We start from the raw sequence: 7414 nt of genomic DNA, 5'->3' as shown, positions 1-7414 counted from the left end.
ATTTTCTTTTATAACTTTGGTTCTGAAATATATAACAAAATGAAAAGACCTTTGCTTATGAAAAGGAGCAAAATTTTGTCAACCAATTCATAGTAAAAAAGAAGAAACTAGTGAACTTAACCAGAGAAATGCTAACCTGCAAAACCAACTCCAATACTTTAACCACAGCATTAATACTTGAGATTTTCTTCTCATGGATTATGATTAGAGGATTTTCCAATTCCTATCAGCACATACACATGTTTGAAGATAATCAGTATCAAGCAAAAAGGGACTTGAGGTGCTGGTAACTTTAACAAGCAGCCCTCTAACAATTTCAAGACATAGTTATTGCTGAATCAAACTAAAACTTACACATTTCTGATTGTTCTGGTTGGTGATGAAGTAAGGGGATATGTAGCCCCTGTCTAGCTTCATTCCCTCAACAACCTCCAACTCATTGTCCAATGTTTTCCCATCCTGCAGAAATTAACATAGTGTGAAGCTGTTATCATCCAGATTTGGGTATCATTTGGGAATAAAAAACTAAAATAAAATTATTTGCCCTCCAATATATTTCTGTAAAAAATTTATAAGACCCATACATACCTCACTTTGAAACAACAATAAAAAGAAGTTGTTATCATCTAGATTTCAGCCCTTGCAATACGGTAACTACACTAATATGCCTATGACAAATTTGCTGACTAGAAACAAACATAGGCAAATAAAGTCATATACCCATCAGCATAGCCAATGTCCAGGTCGTGATGAGATACAAGCCAATAGACCACCACCACCAAATTGCTCTTCAATATGTTGGTCAAGGGTGCAAATCTGTTGACGCTTCTCCAACTTTCTTACTACATGGTTGTTCTTCTTCACCTCCTCAGTGACGGTAACAGCAGCATCATCTTTCTATCAAACAAATAACACAAAATGCCATCAAAGACAGTAAAGTTCTTGTTGATCAATAAAATCCGAGGACTTGAGCTACTCCAGTGGGACTACCACTGACTCAATTCGCCTTCCTACCTATAATGAGTACATCAAACACAAGGCTTGAATAATTACAATTCCAATGCAGGCGACCATTCACAAATGTTTGAAATTACCCATTATGAAATTAAATATTCGTGAAACATTTTGCATTGTCAGTTTTATCAGATTGAACTACACTTAGTGAAGAAACAATTTTTGTTTTAAAGTAAGAAAAAGAAAATCCAAAATTGGCCAAACCAGTAGCAAAATTAATCCATCCCATCATCACAATTATCACAATGATAAAAATTAAGCATTACCCACCAAACAAAATCAAACCCATCAAACCAAATCAACCAAGATCACAAATAAGAAAGAACAGAAATTGAGCTCACCTGAGCAACATAAATCCTAAGCAGAGCTCTCATGACTCTAGAGTCCATAGCGCTAGAAATCCCCATTTGGATCCTCATCAGCTCACCCATCGTCATAACCTGCTTGGGCTTTCCAGGTCCCGACCAGGACCCCGTGGACCCACCGGACCCAAGACTCTTCTTAGAGCCCAAACCCGGCAATTTGAGACCCAATGCCTTCTTCATCATGCTGGCAGCTACATAAGTGAGTGATCTCTGCAACGCCGGCGAGCTGTTGAGCGAGTTGGCGTGCTGGGTCAGTGAGTCCAAGTGAGAAGAAGTGGAAGACGATGTGAAAGCCAAGGCCTTTTCGGTGGATGTGTGGTAGGCGGTGATGAAGATCTCAGTGGAGTAGACAATATTATCGATTACGACCCTGCAAAGCAAAAGAAGCTGTGGTCGGTAGAGAGAACAAATTTTTTGAAAATGTGATATGGGTGCAATCAGTGGACAACAAAGATGTATTTATAGGTGGTAGTTTTAAAATTTTAGGGGAGGGGTGGTATTTTCAGAAAAAATTATAAAATGGGTGGCATTTTGAGCTATTTTCCATTAATTTTTAGCCCAATTTCTGCCCAAAAAAAAAAAACTCCAATGTATAATTTCTTTGTCAAAATTGGCACAAGAAATAGCATTGGATATCCGAAGTCCCAAGAACACAACACAGTTGTTGCTACTAAGATGGGGGGTGTTTTACCCGTATAATAAGAACCCACAACAAGTGTGTGAGAAAAAATTTCACAATATATTTTTCGTAAGCTTTTTTTTGTTTGTTTTTTTTTGGGTGCTACTTTTGTTAGGTTTTAACTCATAACTAAAGTCAACCTTGTATCTTGGGCGGTACTACATGCAATTTAAAGTTAAAGCATCTCCAACAGTAATAGCAAATCAAACTCTTTAAATTGAAGTTTCTTGACCGTGTGGCAATTTGAAAAGCTTTGTTTAGTACTTTAATATTTTGTGCCCCAACAAACTCTTCAATTCAATTAATGCTCTACGTATTTATTGTTTGAAATGAAAAAAAAAATGCAAGTTTTTAACATTTTCAAGGTAGGTTTTATTTGACAAGGCTGTTGGAGAGGGTTTTAATGATGTGGCTCACCTATTTTAGCATTCCAAAGCTGTTGAAGAGGTTGTTGGAGATGTTCTAAGCCTTTGATTTTTGTGGATGATATGATGCTCTTCTTACTTTTGGCCCTTGTAGTTTGGCACTTCAAACACTTTTGATCTTATAGTTTCAATTTCGTCAATTTTGTCATTGTAGTTTCGAATTTATAGCAATTCAAGGAAAATGTAGTTTTCATATCAATTTCTTTGACGATGCAAGGGTCAATTTCATCGATCCAAAACCAGCTCATTTGAAACTCTCCCCAATTCATATTAGGGCTCGAAATTCAACCACTAATCCCAATTTTTGAAGAACCCTAAACTCAAATGACTAATTTTGTGTCGTGTGGGATTGCTCATTGATCTTGCCCCTTCTTGCATCATTCAGGGCTCACTAGACCAAAAGACCTCTTGCTAGGAAGTTCAGTGCCCACACATATATGGCGCTTCACCTTTCCTTCCCTAAGTGGTTGTGAGAACTGTTTTGTTCTCAGGCTCAAGCATATCCTATCTTACCCGAAAAGCCTCTTACTAGGAGGTCAAGTGCCTACACATATATGACACTTCACTTTTCCCTCTCCAAGGGATGTGGGATAATTACTCACTAGTATTGCCCCTTATTATCTTGCATCCTTCAGGGCTCACAGTTCTTACACTACTAGAGTTGATCACATTTTTCAAAGCACCCAAAATGTGTCAATTTCCTAAACTTGTGTGAGATACTCAATAATGTCGTGATTGTTTATGCAAATTTCCTCCCCAGGAATATTTGGAGAAGATCCTTGTGTCTCTTGAATGAATTCCTCCAAGAACCCTGCAAAACAAATGAGGTTAATCGGAGAACGCTGCTGTGGTGTTGGCCTTTAAGGTTTGGAAGAAATTACCTCCACGTGATATGATGTTATTTTATATATCCTCTTGATTTTGTGTCATTTTGTGTCTAATTTATGGGCAAATAATTCCTTTTTTTAAGGAAATTATTCTTTTCCATAAATAAGGAGATTGGATAAATCCAGGAGACTTAATGGAAATCGAATCCTTGATTTATGGAGATATCCCTATCTTAAATATAGATAATTGGCCAATTAAATGGGGATTTAATTGGCACAATTATTTGACCTAATGAATATTCCCATATCCACGTGGCGTCCCCTGAATGGTTGTCAAAAATCATGCAAGGGCTTTTTTGTTCCAGCAGCTACAGATAGGCCTAGGCTGTTGTAAAGAGCAAATGGGTGGAGTTGCCCTTGTGTCTGAGTTCAAGAATCAGGCTCCAAGAGTGCTTCGAAAGGTTTGTGGAGCCTTAGGAAGCACTTTGGTTTCTTTCACCAATAAAACAAACAACTGCTTACAGATTAATATTTTAGTTTGGCTTAAGAAGCTTGTGGCATGAGAGCTGAGCATTCATAAGTTTAGCATTAGAAAGAGAAAGCTTGGATTTCCAATGAGAAATAGAGGTTCAAAGCAAGGGGAGAGGGAATTTTGGGAAGAGTAGAAAAGATGAGGAGGGAAGAATAGGTGCGTTGAGCAAATTTCCAGTTGCTTGACGAAAGCTTCGTCGTGCTCTTCGAGGGTTTGCCAGAGGAGAAAGAGGAAGGAGATGGGAGAACAGAGCTTAACAGAGCTTGAAATTGATGGTTCCAGCAGAGACTGAGAATGCTTGCTCGCTCTGGATGTGGTGAGATGATGGGTAAGAGATGCTCCTTTTTATAAGTTATGGAAGCCCATTCTGGTTCAAGAACCATAGTTGACTTTCCCCAAATTTTGCCAAGTCTTCCCCTCTATTTCTCTTCACTTCCTTTGATTCAATCATTTTTGGTGAAATCTCCCCAACCCAAGCACATAGTAGGGGATTTTTTGGGGTTCCAAGACTTTCCTGTTGCTGGACTCTTCCATCCGGGTGAGGCGCCTCTTGCTTTTTCTTCTTGTTTTCCCACCAGAGCTTGCAAAGGAAAGAATGGGTAAGGGTGCTGGTCTAAAAGGGGATTTACTTTCATTAGCACATTGGTTTGCTTGGTTTTTACGATGGCTTGTCTTTGACTTGGTTTTGATTTGGCTGAGGTATTTTCAAGGGCGCTGGATATTTTCCACGATGTTGGATATTTTATAAGGTATTGGGTTGGGCTATTTTCTAAGGTGTTGGGTCGTTGGTGTTTTATTACCAGTGGCCTGTAAGTTTGCTTTGTTTTCGTCAAGCTACTGGAAGCAGCCTATTTGCGTGGATTTGCTTTGGTTTTGACAATGTGCTAGATATGTTGACTGATGTAGGTGTAGGGGCTTTTTCGTTCCAGCAGCGACTGATGGGTCTGGGCTACTATAAAGAGCCAAATGTATACAACTACCCCTTGAGTCTGAGTTCAAGGATTAGACCCCAAGAGTGTTTCGAAAGACTAGCTAAGCCTTAGGGAACACCTTGGTTTCCTTCACCAATGAAACCAACAATGGCTTACAGATAGATCCTTAGCTTGGCATGAGAAGCTTGTTGCATGGAAGCAAAGCAGTCACAAGTTTAGCATTAAAGAGAGAGAGGGTTGTGAGTTCCTATAAGACATAGGAGTTTTAAGGCAAAAGGGAAAGGATTCTAAGAGGGTTCGTTGAAGAGAGAGTGATGGAGGAATAATAATGGGTGTGTTGAGTATTTTTCGGCAGCTTGACGAAAGCTCTATCAAGCTCTGGAACGATTTACCAAAAGAGAAAATAGGAGGAGAAGGAGGAATGGGGCTCGAAATTCCAGAGGTTTAAGGGATGATAGATAAAGCTTGCTCTCTAGATGTGTGTTGTAGCTAATTGTGAAGTGGTGGGTGTGGTTGTGTTTAATGGGTAGGAGGTACCTCCTTTTATAGCCGTTGGAAGCTCCTCCTTCCCAAGAAACCCTAGTTGGTTCTCTCCAATTTTGCTAAGTCTTCTCCTTCCTTTCTCTTCTCTTCCTTTGATTCATCCTTATTTTGTGAAATCTTCCTTAGTCCAAGTTCTCAAAGACAAGATTTTTGGAAGCTCTAGAGCCTTATCGCAGCTGTTCCAGTGGCAATCTCCTATCTTTGGTTACCATCTCTCTTTCTTTCCTCCCATATTCATGGCAAGAGCTAGTAGGAGAAAGAGATGGGTAACAACGTTGGTCTAAAGGGTGCTGAGCACGCTAATATCCTTTGGTTCTTCAAATAGTTTGTCTTGGGTTTGTTTCTTAGCCATGTGCTAAAAACTCCCAGCAGCCTGCATACATGAGTAACCCTTGGCTTTTGTCGTGGTTTTGTCTCCAGCCATATACTGGAGACTTTCATATATTTTGTTGGTCATTTGGGCCTTCCTAAGTATTGGGCTATTTTTCCTAAAGTATTGGGCTATTTTTTCCTAGAGTATCAGACTTTTTTCTCTCCTTTATGCTTACTCGCATATTTGGGCCCAAGAAATGGGCTTGAGTTTTGGGGCTCCCAATCAGCCCAAAACTCTCATTTCTCGGCTCATCAATGGGCCTCATGAAATCTCGTTACCATCCATACCACAACCCACATAGCAAGCCCCGGGCATTTGCGTGGCTTGAGCTCACTTAAGCTTGTAGCGTGGCTATGTGTAAAAATAATAATTTTTCGCTTGGCATTGCATGTCGATTGGCATACTTGAATTTTATCGTCTTTAAAAAGGGATATGATGCTTGATGGGATAATTAGCATGGGCTTGTAGAGCCAGTGCCTTTTATAGGCTCATTTCAATTCTTAGCATGATGGATTGCATATTTATTTGGCATGGTGTGTGGTTGTGGCTCGCGAAAGCGTGCATGAAGAATTTCATGTGCTCTGAACCGGGTCTTTTCTTAATAAAGTGTCGCACTGGGCCGGGAATTTATTTGGGCCAAACCCTGGATTTTTTGGGCCTCAAAAGTGGGATATTTCCAAGTGTTATAGGCCATTGGATATTTTTCTATGGTATTGGGTTTTCTCTCTCATGCTTACCCATATGTTTGGGCTCAAGAAATGGGCTCGAGTTTGGTGCTCCCAAACAGCCCAAAACTTCTACTTCTTGGCCCATTAATGGGTCTCGTGAATGCTCGTAACCATCCATACCACAACTTGCTTAGCAAGCCCTATGCATTTGCATGGTTTGGGCCCACTTAAACTTGCGGTGTGGCTTGGTGCCTAAAATAAAGATTTTCCACTTGGTGTTGCGTGTTATTTGGTGTGCTTGTGCTAGAGCTTTGCCGTATTGTAAAGGGCTATAACAGGGCCGAATGGCCCTTGACGGGATAATAAGCACGGGTTCATAAAGCCAGTACATTTTATGAGTTTGTTTCCACCTTTCTGCGTGGCGAGTTGCATATTTGCTTGGCGTGGCACATGGACCATAACTTGTGCAACCACGTACGACGAAACACTTGCGTACCCCAATCGGGCTTCTTCTCCCGTTAAGTATTGTAATGGGCTAAGAATATATTTGGGCCCAACCTTAGATTTTTTTGGGCCTCAACAAATCCATGTTCCCACAAATGCCTCCAGCTTCTACATGTTGCGTGTAAAGCATGTAGGAGATGTGAAATACTTGTCGTGCTTTTTAACTCCCAATTGCAGTTTGGCTCCTTCTGAAGGTTGAACTTGATTTCTTCTTGAAGTTGGGCTCCTTGTCAGAAAATGCTTTTAGGATCATTCTTGGCCAAGAATTCCCAAAGGTTATTAAAATATATAAAAAAAAAACCCTATTCCCTTGTTTTCTACTTGTTATTTTTTCTTCTTTTTAATTTCCAATTGCAATTTGGCTACTTGTCAGGTTAATAGTGCCTAGAGAGTCATGAGCTCCCAAGTCCTTGGCTTTTTCAATTTCTGAAGTTTCATGGTTGCGTAGCATAGCTATAGAAACTGTTCTGGTAAGTGTTGAAGGAAAAGTGTGATGCACCTCCCCAACATAATTTCACCATCACTAATTAAATAATGGGGTTTTATTATTTT

The sequence above is a fragment of the Prunus persica genome, chromosome G1, assembly GCF_000346465.2.
Source record: "Prunus persica cultivar Lovell chromosome G1, Prunus_persica_NCBIv2, whole genome shotgun sequence".
In the NCBI taxonomy this organism is placed as follows: Eukaryota; Viridiplantae; Streptophyta; class Magnoliopsida; order Rosales; family Rosaceae; genus Prunus; species Prunus persica.
The sequence above is the reverse complement of the archived record's forward strand: the minus strand, read 5'-3'. Positions refer to the sequence as shown.